Here is an 18,709-nt window from a genome sequence, read left to right as displayed (position 1 = left end):
CTGTCATTCCCCCCTCTCAGATAGGGAAGTAAAACTCAACTCAGTCAATTTTACTACCTAGAAGCAGGAGCTCAGTAAAAAGACAAGAGAAGATTAATACTCACAGCTAAAATGTACATGGGTTTCAATTTCCTCTACTGCTTCACCCACTAATGCTTGCAGATAATAGAGAACTAATTGCATCTTTGAAAACTAGACTCATAATATAGATCATTTACTGTACAATCTGTAATATAAAGATCACAAGGTAAAGAGTGCCCCTGGCTTTAATAGCACATACTAGTAAGGACATTCTTTTTTTTTTTTAATTAATTAATTTTATTTATTTATTGTTGGCTGCGTTGGGTCTTTGTTGCTGCGCACGGGCTTTCTCTAGTTGCGGTGTGTGGGCTTCTCATTGTGGTGGCTTCTTTTGTTGTGGAGCACAGGCTCTAGGCACACAGGCTTCAGTAGTTGTGGCACACGGGCTCAGTAGTTGTGGCTCGCGGGCTCTAGAGCGCAGGCTCAGTAGTTGTGGCACACAGGCTTAGTTGCTCCGCGGCACGTGGGATCTTCCTGGACCAGGGCTCGAACCCATGTCCCCTTCATTGGCAGGCGGATTCTTAACCACTGTGCCACCAGGGAAGCCCTAGGACATTCTTAATATGACTTCTATTATTTATACTTTAAGGACTGCAGTGCTATGCTGATTGATTCTGTTTTTTCAATTTTTTGCTTTGTTTTGCCTTTTTTTTTCCACTTTAGTATCCCCAGCAGAATCATAACTTTTCACAGAGGCATCTAATTTCTTAACCTCAAAGCAAAAGAGAAACATTTTTCAAATCTTCCTCTGGGGGTGGGGGTGGGTTCTTGAATAGATGTACTTAGATGAATTAAACTCAGACCTCCGGTTGGATGTGTGAGCTGCCCAGACAAAGATGAAGGTTAACGCAGTTTAAAGATGAAATATAGACCATCTTGCACAAAACCACTGTGTTGCAGTTTAATTAAAAGAATTCATTAAAGTGGTGCCCCATCCAGAGTAATTAGTATGCGTAATTTATGCGTTGCCTAATACACAAGGGCAGTAGCCTGAATAATAAACTCAAGTTAACCTTAAGTGGAAGAGATTGAACAGTCAGATGTTTATTTAGCTCAGGTTTGCTCACGAGTTAAGGTTAAAGAGGTGAAATTCAGTTACAGTTAATTAATTAATTTCTCAGATTTTCTTCATGAAAATCCTGCCTACTCAACTGGGTAAAAGTTTTGTCAAAGGCAGACAGCACTATTTTTATTCATCAGCTATTTTCTGACATGTCCTCTAGGAAGTTAACCATTTGAGAGAACAAATTTAAGGCAACTGCAAAAAGAGAGAAAAAAGACCAAAAAAAAAAAAAAAAAAGTGTGAGCTAATCTGGGGTCTGTGCCTATAAAAGATAAAACCAGGTCACATTTAAAGAGGGTGTCACTAATATTATCAAAATGTTGGGCTTGATTAAGACAAGAGTGTCCAGTTTTTTCTAATAATGGGTCATGTGTTTAGGAATTCATATATGTATTTGAGCTTTGTGGATTTCTATTGACAGGAGTGGTGAGATTCCAGGCCTGGTGTGTACATAACAGGTCACAAATATGAACCAGTGCTTAGGCAAATTCTGTTTATTCCTTTCACTAGAAATACTTCATCATGTCCCAATTCTGTGATGTAATTTTTGTGGAATTAAACTTGAAGAGTTCAAAATTACGCAATTAATTGTATTCAGCTCCAATTACAGTGGCTTATCAATCAAGTCCTTTGGCAAGACACCTGGCACCCCACCAGTGATTGTGATGGGAAGTGACCAGGCCTGAGGAATCTATTGGTTCATGTGAGCAAGCTAATTAGGTGAATTGTTACTGATTGATTGCTTTATTGGTGGTTGCATGTAGGTAGGAGTTCTGAGATTTAGGAGCCGGGATAAGTCAGGAAAGATCTAAATTAATTTGATTTTTGGACTGGAAAGACCAAGGACTGTAATAAGATCAACAAAATGTATCAATCATCTGATATTTACTGAGCACCAATTATGTGTAAGGCACTGGGCCAGTCTCTGGGCTTCCATATTGAATCTGAGCATAAGACAGAGGTGTCCTCCCCCCAGCTCCCAGCCCTGACCTCCCAGGACTAATGGTCTAGATGGATGTTAAGACAGAAGCATAAGTGAATATGAGTGTCCACAACAAGCCACACACAACAGTTGGTTTTAGAATTACATGAGGACCAAGTAGCAGACTTCCTTTATTTGAGAGCATTTCTCCCTTTGCAGAACTGCCTTTCCTCCATTCCACACTGTTCCAGTGGGCTGCCAACCACGTCTGCCCACCTGCCCACATAGGGGGCACAAGGCCCAAACTAGGTCAATCAGACTTTCTCTTCTGTAAATTCGGATTCTGAATGGAGAGAAAAACACGAAGAAGAAAGAGAGGTGGCACTGAGTCATCCAATGACCCTGCCCAGGGGCTGCCATGGTTCCTTCCCAGAAAGTGATTTATCATCGCTTCCATTCTGTGACCTTAACAGGTTCAGGGCAAAATCCTACTTGCTCTCTGTCAGCCAGAGTTAGTTTCTGAGGCATGAAAGCAAAGACAAAGAACATTCCTGAAGTTCAGAGACAGAAGGGCTTATTTCTAGTTGGAGTGGTATTGAGGAATACTACAGAGAGACAGTGTAATGCACGGGATTCTGGTCTGGCTCGCCAAACTAAGAACTGCGTATACAATATATGCAATCCTGCAGGATACACAACAAATATCCCCATTTAATAGATAGGGAAACTGAGGCTCAGGAAGGTTCTATTACTTACCCAAAGCCATACTGCCAGCAAGTGGCTAAGCTGAGACTCGAACCTAGGACTTCCTGACCCCAAAGACTGTTCCTTCTTGCACATCAAGCAGTTCTCCAGTTTGTGGCCTTGGGCAAATCACTTTAGCCTCTATGTACTCTGGGTTCCTTAGTAGTAAAGCTGGGATGATAATAGCTGCCCTGTGTCCCCTGCAGGGCTGTTGTGAGGATCAAAGGGGAGAATGTCTGTGAAAGCACTTTGAAGCCTGTCACACTATCCAAATACTTGTTAAGGCTTCCTATTGTTAGGAGGAACCCCAACGAGGATGGGCCAGATATTGAGAGGTGACAAGGAAGAGGCTGGTATAGGGTGTGATCACAGGAACGGGCCTCTGGGGGAGAATGGGGAAGTCTTGGGAGACAAAGAGTCCCAGGGGAGCTTGGGGTCAGCAGGTGCAGGGCAGCAGAGTATGATCTGCCAATCCAGAACTCTCAAGACTGAGGCCTGGGGAGCTCGAAGTTTGAAATGGATGGTTTGAAGATCGATTAAAGGAAGCGATACTTGGAGATAGTGAGTAAAGGAAAAGTCTTATCTTCAAGAGGTCAAGCCATTTTCACAGGCATCAGCTCATCAGATCTTCACTGCAACCCTAGGAGCTCTGTGTCATCCCTGCTTCACAGCTGCAACTCTGAAGCTCAGCAGGGTTAAGAAACCTAACGTCAGAGTGGAAAGGACAGAAACAGATTTTAAACCCTAGCCTTACTGAGCTTTACGCACAAGCTTTAGCTTCCTCTGATTCTCCCACCCACCCCCTCCCTTCTTTCTCTCCTCGCCCACAACTCATTAGCTGGAAAGAAAATGTAGAGGTCCTAGTCTCACTGAATGAGTATGATGTGTGACTTTCGAATAATCGCTTAACCTCTCTGAATTTTAGATTCCCTTATTTGTACAATGACCTGGTTGAACTCTAAAATACTCTGACCTGGTTGAACTCTAAAATACTCTGTAAGAACCCAGAGATAAACCCACGCACATATGGTCACATTATTTTTGATAAAGGAGGCAAGAATACACAATGGAGAATAGACATCCTCTTCAACAAGTGGTGCTGGGAAAACTGGACAGCTACATGTAAAAGAATGAAATTAAAACACTCCCTAACACCAAGCACAAAAATAAACTCAAAATGGGTTAAAGACCTAAATGTAAGGCCAGACACTATCAAACTCTTAGAGGAAAACACAGGCAGAACACTCTATGACATAAATCACAGGAAGATCCTTTTTGACCCTCCTCCCAGAGAAATGGAAATAAAAACAAAAATAAACAAATGGGACCTAATGAAACTTAAAAGCTTTTGCACAGCAAAGGAAACCATCAACAGGACGAAAAGACAACCCTCAGAATGGGAGAAAATATTTGCAAATGAAGCAACTGACAAAGGATTAATCTCCAAAATTTACAAGCAGCTCATGCAGCTCAATATCAAAAAAACAAACAACCCAATCCAAAAATGGGCAGAAGACCTAAATAGACATTTCTCCAAAGAAGATATACAGATTGCCAACAAACACATGAAAGAATGTTCAACATCATTAATCATTAGAGAAATGCAAATCAAAACTACAATGAGATAACACCTCACATCAGTCAGAATGGCCATCATCAAAAAATCTACAAACAATAAATGCTGGAGAGGGTGTGGAGAAAAGGGAACCCTCTTACACTGTTGGTGGGAATGTAAATTGATACAGCCACTATGGAGAATAGTATGGAGGTTCCTTAAAAAACTAAAAACAGAACTACCATACGACCCAGCAATCCCACTACTGGGCATATACCCTGAGAAAATCATAATTCAAAAAGAGTCATGTACCACAATGTTCATTGCAGCTCTATTTACAATAGCCAGGACATGGAAGCAACCTAAGTGTCCATCGACAGATGAATGGATAAAGAAGATGTGGCACATATATACAATGGAATATTACTCAGCCATAAAAAGAAATGAAATTGAGTTATTTGTAGTGAGGTGGATGGACATAGAGACTCATACAGAGTGAAGTAAGTCAGAAAGTGAAAAATAAATACCATATGCTAACACATACATATATGGAATCTAAAAAAAATAAATGGTTATGAAGAACCTAGGGGCAGGACAGGAATAAAGATGCAGACCTACTAGAGAATGGACTTGAGGACACAGGGAGGGGGAAGGGTAAGCTGGGACGAAGGGAGAGAGTGGCTCGGACATATGTACACTACCAAATGGAAAACTGACAGCTAGTAGGAAGCAGCCGCATAGCACAGGGAGATCAGCTCGGTGCTTTGTGACCACCTAGAGGGGTGGGATAGGGAGGGTGGGAGGGAGACGCAAGAGGGAAGAGATATGGGGATATATGTATACGTATAACTGATTCACTTTGTTATAAAGCAGAAACTAACACACCATTGTAAAGCAATTATACTCCAATAAAGATGTTAAAAGTAAAATAAAATAAAAAATAAAATACTCTAAGCATTATCTTCCCTGAGGATGTGTTGAAGACAAACCCTTTCGTTTGCATAAATCTCTACCCTTGAAGACCCAGCCCCCGCCCCCTAGCCCATGACACCCGCCCGCCTCCTGAAACACAGGTGGTAGAGTTTTGGGGGGTTGACTGAACCACTCAGACACAGGAAACTTCATTTCTTGTAGCTTTTGCAATAGTCTGAAAATAAGCCATAAATACGATACATTGTAAGATCATGGTTTGCTCATCAAATCAGTACCTTAGTACAGGGATCACCAACTGGGCTTCCCTAGAAGGAACAGAAAAATTCCCTTTTCAGTCTGATGTTCTTCATCTAGGAGGAGGCTGCCCTTCAAGTTTCACCATGTGACCCTTTGCCCAGGTGCCCACTTTTACTGAGACGCTGGACCACAGTAGCCCCAAGAATAACAATGGACAAATAGGAATGAACATAATTACCCAGAAGTGGAGGTAATTACCTCACAACCAATAGCCAGAGCTCCTAGTAAGCAATTGTTTGCATGACTGCCCTTGGCAAAATTACTGCCGGCAAAGATACCTTGTCCCCATTCTAAAATCACAAAAAGCACTGTCACTTTGAGAGCTTCATGTTAAGCAAGCCCACAAAGTTTAAACTGGAGAAGACAATCTCACTGAAAGTGTTGTTTTTTGTTTGTGTTTTGTAATTTTCTGTTCCTTTCGCATAAGCTCATAAACTCCATGCATGCAGGGACACTGGCTTTTGTTCACTAGAATAGTGCCTGGCCCATAGGTGACAAATATTCTTGAATAAATTCATTCATACAAACTTGAGGCCAGCAAACTTTACAGGGAGGTGGGGAGACAAGGGAAGCATCCTGATGTCTTGCTCAGTGGTATATACCATTACAACCAGCAATGGCCATGTCAGCACGGCACACACAAGGGCTTTGGGTTTAGACTAACAGCTGTCCTTCCAGCTCCTTCCCTAACTGTCCCACCTTGCACAAATGACTGAATCTCAGTGAGCTTGTCTCCTTATGTAAAATGTAGATAACACATGGGACTGTTTTGAGATCATGCCTTTGAAAGTGCCTAACAAAATGCCTGGTTCCCTAATAATAGGTTCTCATTCCCTTGCTGTCCCTGGCTGTGCTGTCCAAGAAGGCAGCCCTTAGACATCTGTGGCTACTGAGCACTTGAAATGCAGCTACTGAGATGATGAAATCGAAGTTTTAATTAAATTTAATTTTAATTAATTTAGATTTAAATGTAAAAACTGAAGCAGTGTAAAATTTTTCTGGTAAATACAACTTTAGCATAATGGTAGGAATACACTTTAATTATTGCATCACATATGATACAGTATTATTATGTTGTGTGCGTATCAGGCACCAGAATCATTTCTAATGGTACACATAAACACTGTCACTGACCCAGCCAATGGACATACTGATTGATTCAAGTGATTTTTTTGGTCTATGCAATAATGTAACATTATAATGTGTTTATTTGAAAACAAAATATAAAATGCAGACACCTCAAGTTCCAGTGACAACTATATAAATAATAATTGGTAATGAAATTGGAATTTTAATTATAGTATAATTAAATTGTTTCTAGTGAAAAAAAAGTAAGTATGGACAAATTTTAAAACTGAAAATGGAACTTCCGTTGCAAAATAAATGAGTCACCGGTATGAAATGTAGAGTGTGGGGAATATAGTCAAACCACATAATATCTTCCTATGGTGACATACTGTAACTAGACCCATCACTGTGATCAATTTGGAATGAAGAGAAATATTGAATCACTATGTTGTATAACAGAAACTAACGTAATGTTGTAAGTCAATTATACTTCAAAAACAAACAAACTGGGCTTCCCTGGTGGCGCAATGGTTGAGAGTCTGCCTGCCAATGCAGGGGACACGGGTTCGAGCCCTGGTCTGGGAAGATCCCACATGCCGCGGAGCAACTGGGCCCGTGAGCCACAACTACTGAGCCTGCGCGTCTGGAGCCTGTGCTCCGCAACAAGAGAGGCCGCGATAATGAGAGGCCCGCACACCGCAATGAAGAGTGGCCCCCGCTTGCCACAACTAGAGAAAGCCCTCGCACAGAAACGAAGACCCAACACAGCCATAAATAAATAAATAAATAAATAAAATTAAAAAACAAAAACAAACAAACAAACTCATCGAAAGAGAGATCAGATTTGTGGTTACCAGAGGTGGGGGTAGGGAGTGAGGGAAGGGAGAAGTGGATGAAGGCAGTCAAAAGGTGCAAACTTCCAGTTACAAGGTAAATAAGTACTAGGGATGTAATGTACAACATGACAAATATAATTAACACTGCTGTATGTTACACATGAGAGTTAAGAGAATAAATCCTGAGTTCTCGTCACAAGAAAAAAAATTTTTTCCATTTCTTTAATCTTGTATCTATATGAGATGATGGATGTTCACTAAACTTATTGTGATCATCACTTCGCGACATATATAAATCAAATCATTAACTGTACACTTTCAACTTATACAGTGCGGTATATCAACTATATCTCAATAAAACTGGAAGAAAAAATAAATAAAATGGAAAATGAAGGCACACTCTGGATATGGAATTGAGTGGAGGTGCAGAAGTTAGTACTATGCCTAGAACATGAAGAATAGAAGAGACTGGAAGAAGGTATGCTCCAAATTTCACATGTGGCAACTGCAGTTGGCTGCTACAGGGAAAACAAAAAAATCTGTTCTGTAAAAAGATTTTAAGAGACTTCCCTGGGGGCGCAATGGATAAGACTCCATGCTCCCAATGCAGGGGGCCCGGGTTTGATCCCTGGTCAGGGAACTAGATCCCACATGCATGCCGCAACTAACAGTTCACATGCCACAACTAAGGAGCCCACGTGCCGCAACTAAGACCCAGTGCAACCAATTAAATAAACATTTAAAAAAGATAATAAAGTGGACAATACTAAGAGCCATTTAAAGCAAACACACGAACTATTTGGTGTTTCCTCTCAACAGCTAAAAAAAGAACTGAAGACGTTATATGAAATCAATTAAATGTCCAACCAAAATTTCTCAAATAATTTTTAACAAGAGCTGAGCTTGTAATTTTGGCCAACTCAAAAATGGCTTGAATTCTTCTACAGAAAAGGAAAATCATGTTTAGATGGAGTAATGGTAAAAGAAATTATTTCAGTTATGGTAGTTTTTAGAAAATTGTGAAGCAAAGACCAAAAGTTATTTTACAAAAAGTGAGAAATTTCAACTAAGCCACCGAACAAGTGCCTATAGAATGTAAGACCTTCTAACAATGTCAAAGATCAATTGATTCAAAATATGAAAAATCGCATGTGCTTTTTTTTAAAGCTTTAGATAAGTTATATAATGTAAGAGACACTACCCAGTTAATACTTTGGGTATACTTTTGTCTCAATAAACTTTCAAATTTACTTAAAATGTTGTCTATTCATGACCTAAAAAAAATCAGATTCAATGTCAAGGTAGTTTTGGATGTTTTACAAATGTCAAAGAAGAGTTTCAGATAGATAAGAAAAAATTAGTTTCTATCAAGACAGATGGGGGTGGGGGAGGGAAGGACTGGGAGTTTGGGATTAGCAGATGCAAATTATTATATATAGGATGGATAAACAACAAAGTCCTACTGTATAGCACAGGAAACTATATTCAATATCCTGTGATAAACCATAATGGAAAAGAATATGAAAAAGAATATATATACGTATAACCGAGTCACTTTGCTGTACAGCGGAAATTAAACACAACATTGTAAATCAACTATACTTCGATAAAATTTTTAAAAATTATATTACAAACATATAGTAATCAAAACTGTATTGTACCGGTATTAGAAAAAGACACAAAGACCAGTGGAACAGAACAGAGATCCCAGAATCAACCTAAGCAAAAAAAAAAAAAAAGACAGATGATGGCCCAGCTATGAGGTCAAAATTTTGGATTTATCAGAATTTTAAAACAAGGGACTAATGTTTCCCTTTTGCTTCATTACAATGAGAAGACAGTGAAATAGACAATGAATTAAATAATTGAGTATTCTTTCCCAACACTCATTACTTGAGTTGTGGATGAATTTTACAAAGATATACAGTACTGGTAACTTGAGTTCAGTATTTCTTTTGAAATAAAAGAAATGCTTCTCACAGTCAATAATTAAAGGAAAAAAATGGCAGTGTGATTAGTGCTTTCTCAACTATAACATATTGCATATAAATGATCTAAACTTAAGTTCTATGGAAAGCAAAAAGAATCTGTATTGAAATTGAAATTTTCATAAAGCAAATTAATATTTTTATAAATTTTTAAAACATGAATCAAGATGCTTATTTTAATTGTAATCAACAGGTAAATTGGCTGCAAAAAAAAAGAAAAACGTGATCATCACTTTGTTAATATTGATACATTTAGAATTGCTTTTCAATTTATGCAATACTCCTTTGAATTCAATGTTAATAATACTGAGTTGATATTAGAGTTAGTGAATTTACGTAACTTGAACAGATGTAGTTTTAAAATTGATAAGGTTTTGCTTCAAAGTTGAATCAATTCTTTGAAACAAAAAGATGAACCAGTTTTATAAATACAAATGTGAACATTAAAGGAAATAATTTTTTGGTACTCACTTCAGTTACTGGAAAATTTTTAAGTATGTTTGGGACAACTTGGGTATGCGAATTTTTCAACTGTAAATTTTATGAACTCTAAACACAGATCAAGTATTTCTGATAAAAAATTTAGCATCTGAATTGAGATGTGTCAAAGAGTAAAAAACACACCAGCTTTCAAAGACTACTAAGAATGAAAACATTTCATTAATAATTTTTATATTTATCATATGTTGAAAAGATCATAGTTTGGACATATTGGATTAAACAAAATACAGTATTAAAATTATTTTATTATTTCCTTTTTACTTATTTTAATGTGGCTTCCAAAAGGGTTAAATTATAAACGTGGATTGAATTAGATTTAAATTGGACAGTGGTAATGCGTAGGTATAAACACTGTGCCATATCTAGGGTTAACTGCCCCTCACCCAAAGGCTTCCAGATTTCTCCTTCCCAGTGTTCTGAGTCTGCAATTATCCATGTAAAATGGACTGGTCCCATCTCCCCAATCTGGCCCCATTCCCTAGTCCCCCATCTGCTTTTTAAAGATGGGTATAGCATAATTCTCTCATTTTCAAATTTTGTTATTATTTTCATCAAAATTAGATTTGTACATAATTTACAGAATCACACAATTCTATGAGATATTATCAAAAACAGCATTCTCCTATACTCTACCCACCTCATCTCCTTCTCAAAAGCAACCACTTCCAACTATTTTAGCTGTTTCTTTTGTTATTCACCTCTATACATCTAAGTAACATGCTTATATTTCCTACTTGTTGAATTTTCAGTTTTAGGCATTATCTATAGAAGATGAGGATTTAGCTCTTACTCACCATCTCCCATTCCTTCATCATACACACACTACCACCACCACCACCCACATACACACAAACTCTGTCCTATGCTCCTCTCAGTATAATCACAATATGCTTTTGTTTAGATCAATACTTAGTGTTTGTGTTGTGATGACAATGGCAATGCTATTCATAAGCTGAGCTATGAACATATAGAATACTATCCTTATTTTTCCTTTCTTGCACAATTTTTTGTTTTCCGTAAAGCAATGATTTTTTTGTTTAGTTTTCTATGTATTTCAGCCCAATTTCTCCCTCAATAGTCTAAATCTGTTCTCTATTTAATCATACACACAGGGGTGTTCTACCTTTTCCTTTACTTGAATTGTTCTCTCCTGGCATTTTCTCACCTGCTACACTAGATCTGCTCCACACTTTCTTCCTAGGGTCTCATTTCAACAAACTATTGAAAATGCCTTTCACCTCTCTCTTCCTGGATCCTGTGTCTTTATGCCCTTATTTCTGTGGAACACATTATCCAATGGCCTCCTGGGAAAGGATGCATGGGACATGATTTTTCTGAGCCCCTGAAGGTCTGAAAATGTCCTCGGTTTACCCGCCTTTATTGATAGTTTGGTTAGGTATAGAAATCTAGGTCGGAAAATATACTCTTTCAAAAACTTGAAGATACTGTATGACTGTCTTCCAGCTTCTGGTGGTGCTATGAAATCTGATTCTTGATTCTTGATATGTGACTTTTTTTTCTCTTTCTCTCTGAAAGCTTGTAAGATTTTTTTCTTTATCCTCAATATTCTGAAATTTGGCAATGATATGCCATATTTTTGCCATTCTTTCCTAGAATTCCTATTATTCAAATGTAGGATCTAATGGGGGAGTCTCATAATTTTCTTGCATTTTCTCTCATTTATTTCATCTGCATTTTTCTGTGGGGTTTTTTTTTGTTGTTCCTTTATTTTTAAAGAAATTTTCTCAACTTTATTTTCCAACTTTCTATTGAGTTTTCATTTATATACCATACTTTTAATTTCCAAGAGGTGTTTCTTGTTCTCTAATCATTTTTTAAAAATAACACCCTCTTCTTATTTCATGAACTCTATTCTACCTCAGAGGGTATTAATAATAGGTCTTTGGGGTTTTTTTTAAGTTTTCATGTTTCTGGATAATCTCTATGTCTTCCCAATTGTTCTGTTATTTTGGTTTATAGGTTTTCTCAGATGTTTACTAGTCCTTAACTGTTTCTTCATATTTAATAATGGGATATTTCTTAAAAACTGGAAAATCTGTGCAAATGGGTGAGACTTGCTGACTGTGGTTTTTTTGTTTTGTTTTTTTTTTTTAAAAGGGAGGCTGCGGGCTTCCCTGGTGGCGCAGTGGTTGAGAGTCTGCCTGCCAATGCAGGGGACACGGGCTCGAGCCCTGGTCTGGGAAGATCCCACGTGCTGCGGAGCAACTAGGCCCGTGAGCCACAATTGCTGAGCCTGCGCGTCTGGAGCCTGTGCTCCGCAACAAGAGAGCCCGCGATGGTGAGAGGCCCGCGCACCGCGATGAAGAGTGGCCCCCGCTTGCCAGAACTAGTGAAAGCCCTCGCACAGAAACGAAGACCCAACACAGCCAGAAATGAATAAATAAATAAATAAATTTATAAAAAAAAAAAAAAAGGGAGGCTGCAATTTTTTTTAAATTAATTAATTAATTTATGGCTGTGTTGGGTCTTCGTTTCTGTGCGAGGGCTTTCTCTAGTTGCGGCAAGTGGGGGCCACTCTTCATCGCGGTGCACAGGCCTCTCACTATCGCGGCCTCTCTTGTTGCGGAGCACATGCTCCAGATGCGCAGGCTCAGTAATTGTGGCTCACGGGCCCAGTTGCTCCACGGCATGTGGGATCTTCCCAGACCAGGGCTCGAACCTGTGTCCCCTGCATTGGCAGGCAGATTCTCAACCACTGCACCACCAGGGAAGCCCCTGACTGTGGTTTTTATCAGAATACCATAAATGGTATTCTGTCCGGGCCATCTCTTTGGGAAAACCTTAATGCCAATATCTTTAGGACTGGTCTCTTAGGCTAGTTGGAGTCATTAGAGATCTTCTAATCTCTTGTCTAAAGAATCTAAAGCTGGCTGTCAGCATTCTAGGAAGAGAATGAGTAGAAAGGGTTGAAGAGGTTTCAAAATTCACCTCATAAATTTTCACTAAATGTCTGCCTTCAATTGTGCCCAACTTCCCATAGTCCACAGTCTTCTTGCTACAGAGAACAAACCTCAAAACTTCTGCTGGGAGAGCAGGGGGCTGTCACTGTAATGCATGGAGTTGGTGAGGAGATCTAAGGCTTAACTGCTTTTTCAACAAACTTTAAATAACTCTTCCAGTTTTTAATCCTATCTTCATTTTCAAAGGCACCTAATGTCATCAATTTCTGAGCCCTTTACCAGACTAAGCATGCTGCCTTCTCTTTCAGGTTTTATGTATGTTTTTAATCACTAATGAGCATTGAATTTTGTCAGATTTGTTTTTCTGCCTCACTTGAGATCATCATATGATATTTCTCCCTTATTGTGTTAGTGTGGTAAATTACATTGAAAGATTTTAAACCTTAAACCAACTTTCCTTTCCTGGGATAAACTCCACTTGCTCATGATATATCATTTTTTTAATATATTGATGGATACAATTTATGAATATATTTTGAAGAATATTTACATCTAAGTTCATGCATCTATTTTTTTCTGCCTGCTTTTAAGATCTTTTCTTTATCTTTGGTTTTCATCAGAATTTGACTTGGATACCCCTATGTTTAGATTTTGTTGTATTTATCCTTCTTGGGATTCTCTGATTTTTTATATCTGTGGGTTGATGTCTTCCACCAATTTTGGAACAACTGCCTCTTTATATTTCTTCTGCTCCATTCTCTTTCTCCTCCTGGGACATCAATTACATGTCTGTTAGACAATCTGATATTGTCCCATACATCTTGGGCCCTATGTTTCATTTTTTCACTCTTTTTTCTTTTTATAGTTGAATTTGGATAACTTCTATTCACCTGCCTTCCCTTTACTGTTTCCTGTTTGCTGTTAAACATACTGAATACATTCATTTGTGGTATCCTTTTTTCATTTGTAAGATTTTCATTTGGTTCTTTTTTTATAGTTTCAAGCTCTCTGATGATACTCTCCATCTATTCATGGAGAGTTGTTCATCTTTTCCACCAGATCCTGTAGCATATATTTCCTGCTTGTTTTAAAGTCCCTGTCTGATAATTCTGACATCTGGAACATCTCTGGATCTGCTTCTATTGACTTCACTTAACCATAGTTCGTATTTCCTTACTTCTTCACATAGCTCTTCAAGTCTGATTGTATGCTAGCAACTGTGGGTTAGAGAATAGTAGATAATAACTCACTGACATTTACCTCCAGGAAAGCATACACCTCTTTTTGTGCCAGTCCATCAGTGTGGAGGCTCGAGTCAGTTAAACTGCAGTTGTACTTTGTTGCAGCTTTAGCTAGATTCACTCACCTCGGCCCCACATGTTTTAAGGGAGGGATGAGGACTTTCTCTCCAGCAGGGTTTGAGATCTGCACACTGCAGAGAGTCTGAGGATCTCTTTGTGCTGTACGGCCCAGCCACCCATGTGTTAGACAGAGGAGATCCATCTCTGCTTAAAGCCAGACTGCCAACCTTTTGGACTGCTAGATGCTTCTTTTTGTTCCTCAGGAGATTCTTCTCTATCTTTTTTTGCTATGTCCCCAGGCCTGGAGAGCCTCTGCAGTGCACTCAGAGAGGCCCAGAGTGCTTTGGATGAGTATCTTTCGGCTCTCTTGCCCTGCCCCAAGGCTATGAAGATTTCCAGCGGTGTACGAAAGATATTTGATACATTTATCACTGTTCTTCCGCTTTCCAGCCTCTGAAATTTTGCTGCAATTATCTCCTATCACACACTCATTGTCCTTGTAGTTTATTCTTTAAAATACGTATTTTACTATCACTTTAAAGGGGTTTTTGGAAGGAGCACATTAAATATATGTTCAATTCATTCTCTTTAATCCATCATCTTCCTCTTTGCTGGGTCTTTTGTTGTTGTTCCTAATGCTGTTCTTAAGGCTCTGCGTGTTTGTTTGTAATCTACATTACTCTAAAGGGCAGTTCAATTTCTTCAATTCTTATCAATTATGTTCTACAGAAATAAGCCCAAGCTTTTAAAGTAATTCAGTCCATATAACAGAACTTTGGTAGCTGTTTAAAGGGGTTTAGTTACCAAGGTGCTCATCTTCAACAAAACGTCCAGCTGATTGGAGGGATGTATGCCTATATTTAAGTCATTTCCTCAGGTAGCAAATCAGTATTTCTCACCTTCCCTCTACCCTAACTTAAAAACACAGAAGAACTATTTAAAATTGAGAAGAAACATGTTCATCATGAACTGTTTTCGCAAACAAACAAACAAACAAACAAAACAGACCGGCTTGCTTCCTAAGCCATCGGCAAGCTCTAAGAGTTCCCCACAGTCCAACACTGGACTCACTGGCCACATACACTGGAGGCTGGCGAAACACCATGGAATGCCACTGTGGAGGCTTGTTTTTGACTTCTCAGCCTCTAACACCACAATTTCTAGGGAGATGAGCCTCCTTTCTGACCAGCTAAGTAACAAAGCAGCCAGTGTCCAGGGACCTTTCCACTAATAGTAATCAACACATTTCTCCCCATCCCCACTGTCCTCCCAAACTTGGCATCCTGTATTTATACATCATGGGCTCCTTGTACAACATGACCGTGTGACAATCAACTTTTCCTCCCTTAGATGCCTCATCCTCCAACTCCATGTCAGCCCTGGATTACCTAGGTCTCCATCCATCTCAAATTACCGAAACCTTAGAAGGGAGAGTGATAGACCAAGAGCACGAAAGTTCAAGTTGTTAACAGAGATGTGCTGGGTTGGCTCATTTTCCAAATGACATTTGGTTCCATTTTAAAAGTCAAGGCTGTCATAGAAATGCCACAGAAACTGAAGATTTAGCTTATATTGTAGAAAGCCTTCTTCAAATTTAGAATTTGGCCCTGAGCAGCTTAAAAAGTAAAATAGGCCAAGGCACATCAAAGAGGTTACCCATGATTATCTCCCCCCTCAGTAAGCTATTTGAACTCAGACTACATCCCACATTCAGTCAAGCCCAAATAAGAAGTGACCCATGTCTTACTGTATCAAGTATCGCATTTTCAATGTGTCTTTCGTCTCAGCTCCACTTCAGTGGGAGCCTTCAGTTACATTTTACATTCTCTCATACCCAGCTCTGTGGGAAGTTTGGTTGCAACAAACTATCCCATTGCCTCTGTTCCTTCAAAATGGCCTCACAAACCATGGCTTCCAAAACACCACCCTGATATACTTTCTGAGTCTCTTGATCAATTATTCTACACCAAAGTAACAAGAGATGCTGAAGGGCTTACTATTCCCCTTTCTAGAGAATGAATAGTGCACCTTTGGCTGGGACTTGCTACAGGGTCGATGCCTCAGACAGTGGCTGCGCTTGATACAGTGCAAGGTTTTCTGTGACCCCTCAAGTCTCATGGCCATCTTCTCGACCCAAACAATTCCTTTGCCTCTTCCATTCAACAAAGAAACATGGGGATGAATCCTGCCACTGATGGAGCCAGGATCAGAAAAAACTAGGGTGATTTCTTCAGGTTTTATGAGATTCTTTGAGGATTTCTCATGAGGTTACAGTCAAGATGTAGTCATCTGAAGGCATGATTAGAGCTGGAGGACCTGCTACTAACAAGGCACACTCAACATCCTGGCTTGGTGCTGGTGTTGGCAGGAGACCTCAGTTCTTTGCTAGGTGGACCTCTCACGTGGCTGCTTGAGTGTCTTCAATGATGTGGCAGTTAGCCTCCCCCAGAGAGTTTGATCCAAGAAGAATTCAGAAACTGAAATATTGTGTATACTTTGACTCAGAAGTTGCACTCCTTCAATTCTGCATGTCCTATTGGTTACACTGTGAGGGGGGGGGAGGTGGAGGGATTACATAAGAGCGTGAATACCAGGAGGTGAGGATCACTGGGGCCGTCTTACAGGCTGCCTACCACAAATATATGCATCAAAAAATATATAATTTTATGTGTGCTATTGGTAACTAGTTTTTTTTTCTTTTCTTAGTTCATCATCATTGTTCCACGTCAGTACGTTTCTACATCATCATTTTTAGTGGCTGCATAATATTCTACCATATGGATTACTAAAATTTATTTAATTCCATAATTTTGAACATTTCTTTTTACTATTTTTTTTTATTGAAGTATAGTTGATTTACAATGTTGTGCCAGTCTCTGCTCTACAGCAAAGTGACTCAGTTATACACATAGAGACATTCTTTTTTTATATTCTTTTCCATTATGGTTTATCACAGGAGACTGGATATAGTTCCCTGTGCTATACAGTAGGACCTTGTTGTTTATCCATTCTAAATGTAATAGTTTGCATCTACCAACCCCAATCTCCCAGTCCACCCCTCTCCCTCCCCCTAATTATTTCTGATATTTGTTTATCATATAATCAGTAATGTGACAAGCATCCCCGTAGACTTATTCACATACTACCTTCAAAGTAAATGTAAAGGGAGGAAACAATGATATCCAAGATAACTTATTCTCCTGTAAATCAGCCCATAAAAATGATGCATATAAGTCCCAGACCCTTGGCCTCTGTAATTACCATTTTATAAAAGCTCAAAGTGGATCTTTTTTTAAATCAGCTTCTGTTAGAGGTTTCAAATTAATTTTGGAATGTTAATAAGGGCATAAGGCAGACTAACCTAAACATACAAAGGCCCTTGTTTTCAGTTTTGGGGTGACAGCGAGGAACTTGTTAACTATTTACGTGGAGATGCTGTTACATCTAATTTGAAACATTTTTATTATTATTACAAATGTACACCTAAGAGGTAGATTTTTCCAATGGTTTGGCTGTTTGCTATGACACTCTAATCCCTTTACATACTGATTGAGAATATCCAGATATAGAAATCAGTGTTCAAAGAAGCACTCCTTAGGGCTACTGTCAGCTTCTTGTCTCACTGATCAGATGGTAGAACAGTAAGAACTTTTGATTTAGATAAACTTTTAATTTATTATGGACCTGATGAACTTATTTTCTGTCAATTCAAAAAAACAAAGTGTACACAAGATCTCAAAACTTCAATCATTGGGGCTTCCCTGGTAGCGCAGTGGTTGAGAATCTGCCTGCCAATGCAGGGGACACGGGTTCGAGCCCTGGTCTGGGAGGATCCCACATGCCGCAGAGCAACTAGGCCCGTGAGCCACAATTGCTGAGCCTGCGCGTCTGAAGCCTGTGCTCCGCAACAAGAGAGGCCACGATAGTGAGAGGCCCGCGCACCGCGATGAAGAGTGGCCCCCACTTGCCGCAACTAGAGAAAGCCCTCGCACAGAAACGAAGACCCAACACAGCCATAAATAAATAAATAAATAAATTAAAAAAAAAAAATTCAATCATCAAATACATTCTCAAAGAGAGTGTTGTCACGAGAACTCAGACAAGAAGAACTCGAGCCTCTATCACTGTTGCCATATTTACTCACATATTTAACACTTGCCAAAGGGATTTGGGTCAATTTAAGAAACTGTAAATAAATATTGATACATCATAACAGAAGCTATAACTCATAATCTAAGCAAACCACTGATTCTAATTTAGTCACAATTTTGCAGTGGCATCATTCCATGGAGAAAATTAGATTTTTACATATCAGAGCAAATCACAAAGCCAGAATGTCAACTTCATACATCAAGCAATTACTTGTGGTATTTATTTTGGGGGGAATGTTCTACACATATTTACTTAGAAAGCTGCATGGGTCCTCCAAAATAAATAAGGGCTATAATTCTTGCAAAAAAATCTACAGTTCCAGAGAGCTACTCATCAATTTCTAGCAG

Source organism: Balaenoptera musculus, chromosome 2 (genome assembly GCF_009873245.2).
Source record: "Balaenoptera musculus isolate JJ_BM4_2016_0621 chromosome 2, mBalMus1.pri.v3, whole genome shotgun sequence".
In the NCBI taxonomy this organism is placed as follows: domain Eukaryota; kingdom Metazoa; phylum Chordata; class Mammalia; order Artiodactyla; family Balaenopteridae; genus Balaenoptera; species Balaenoptera musculus.
Note: the sequence above shows the minus strand (reverse complement) of the source record.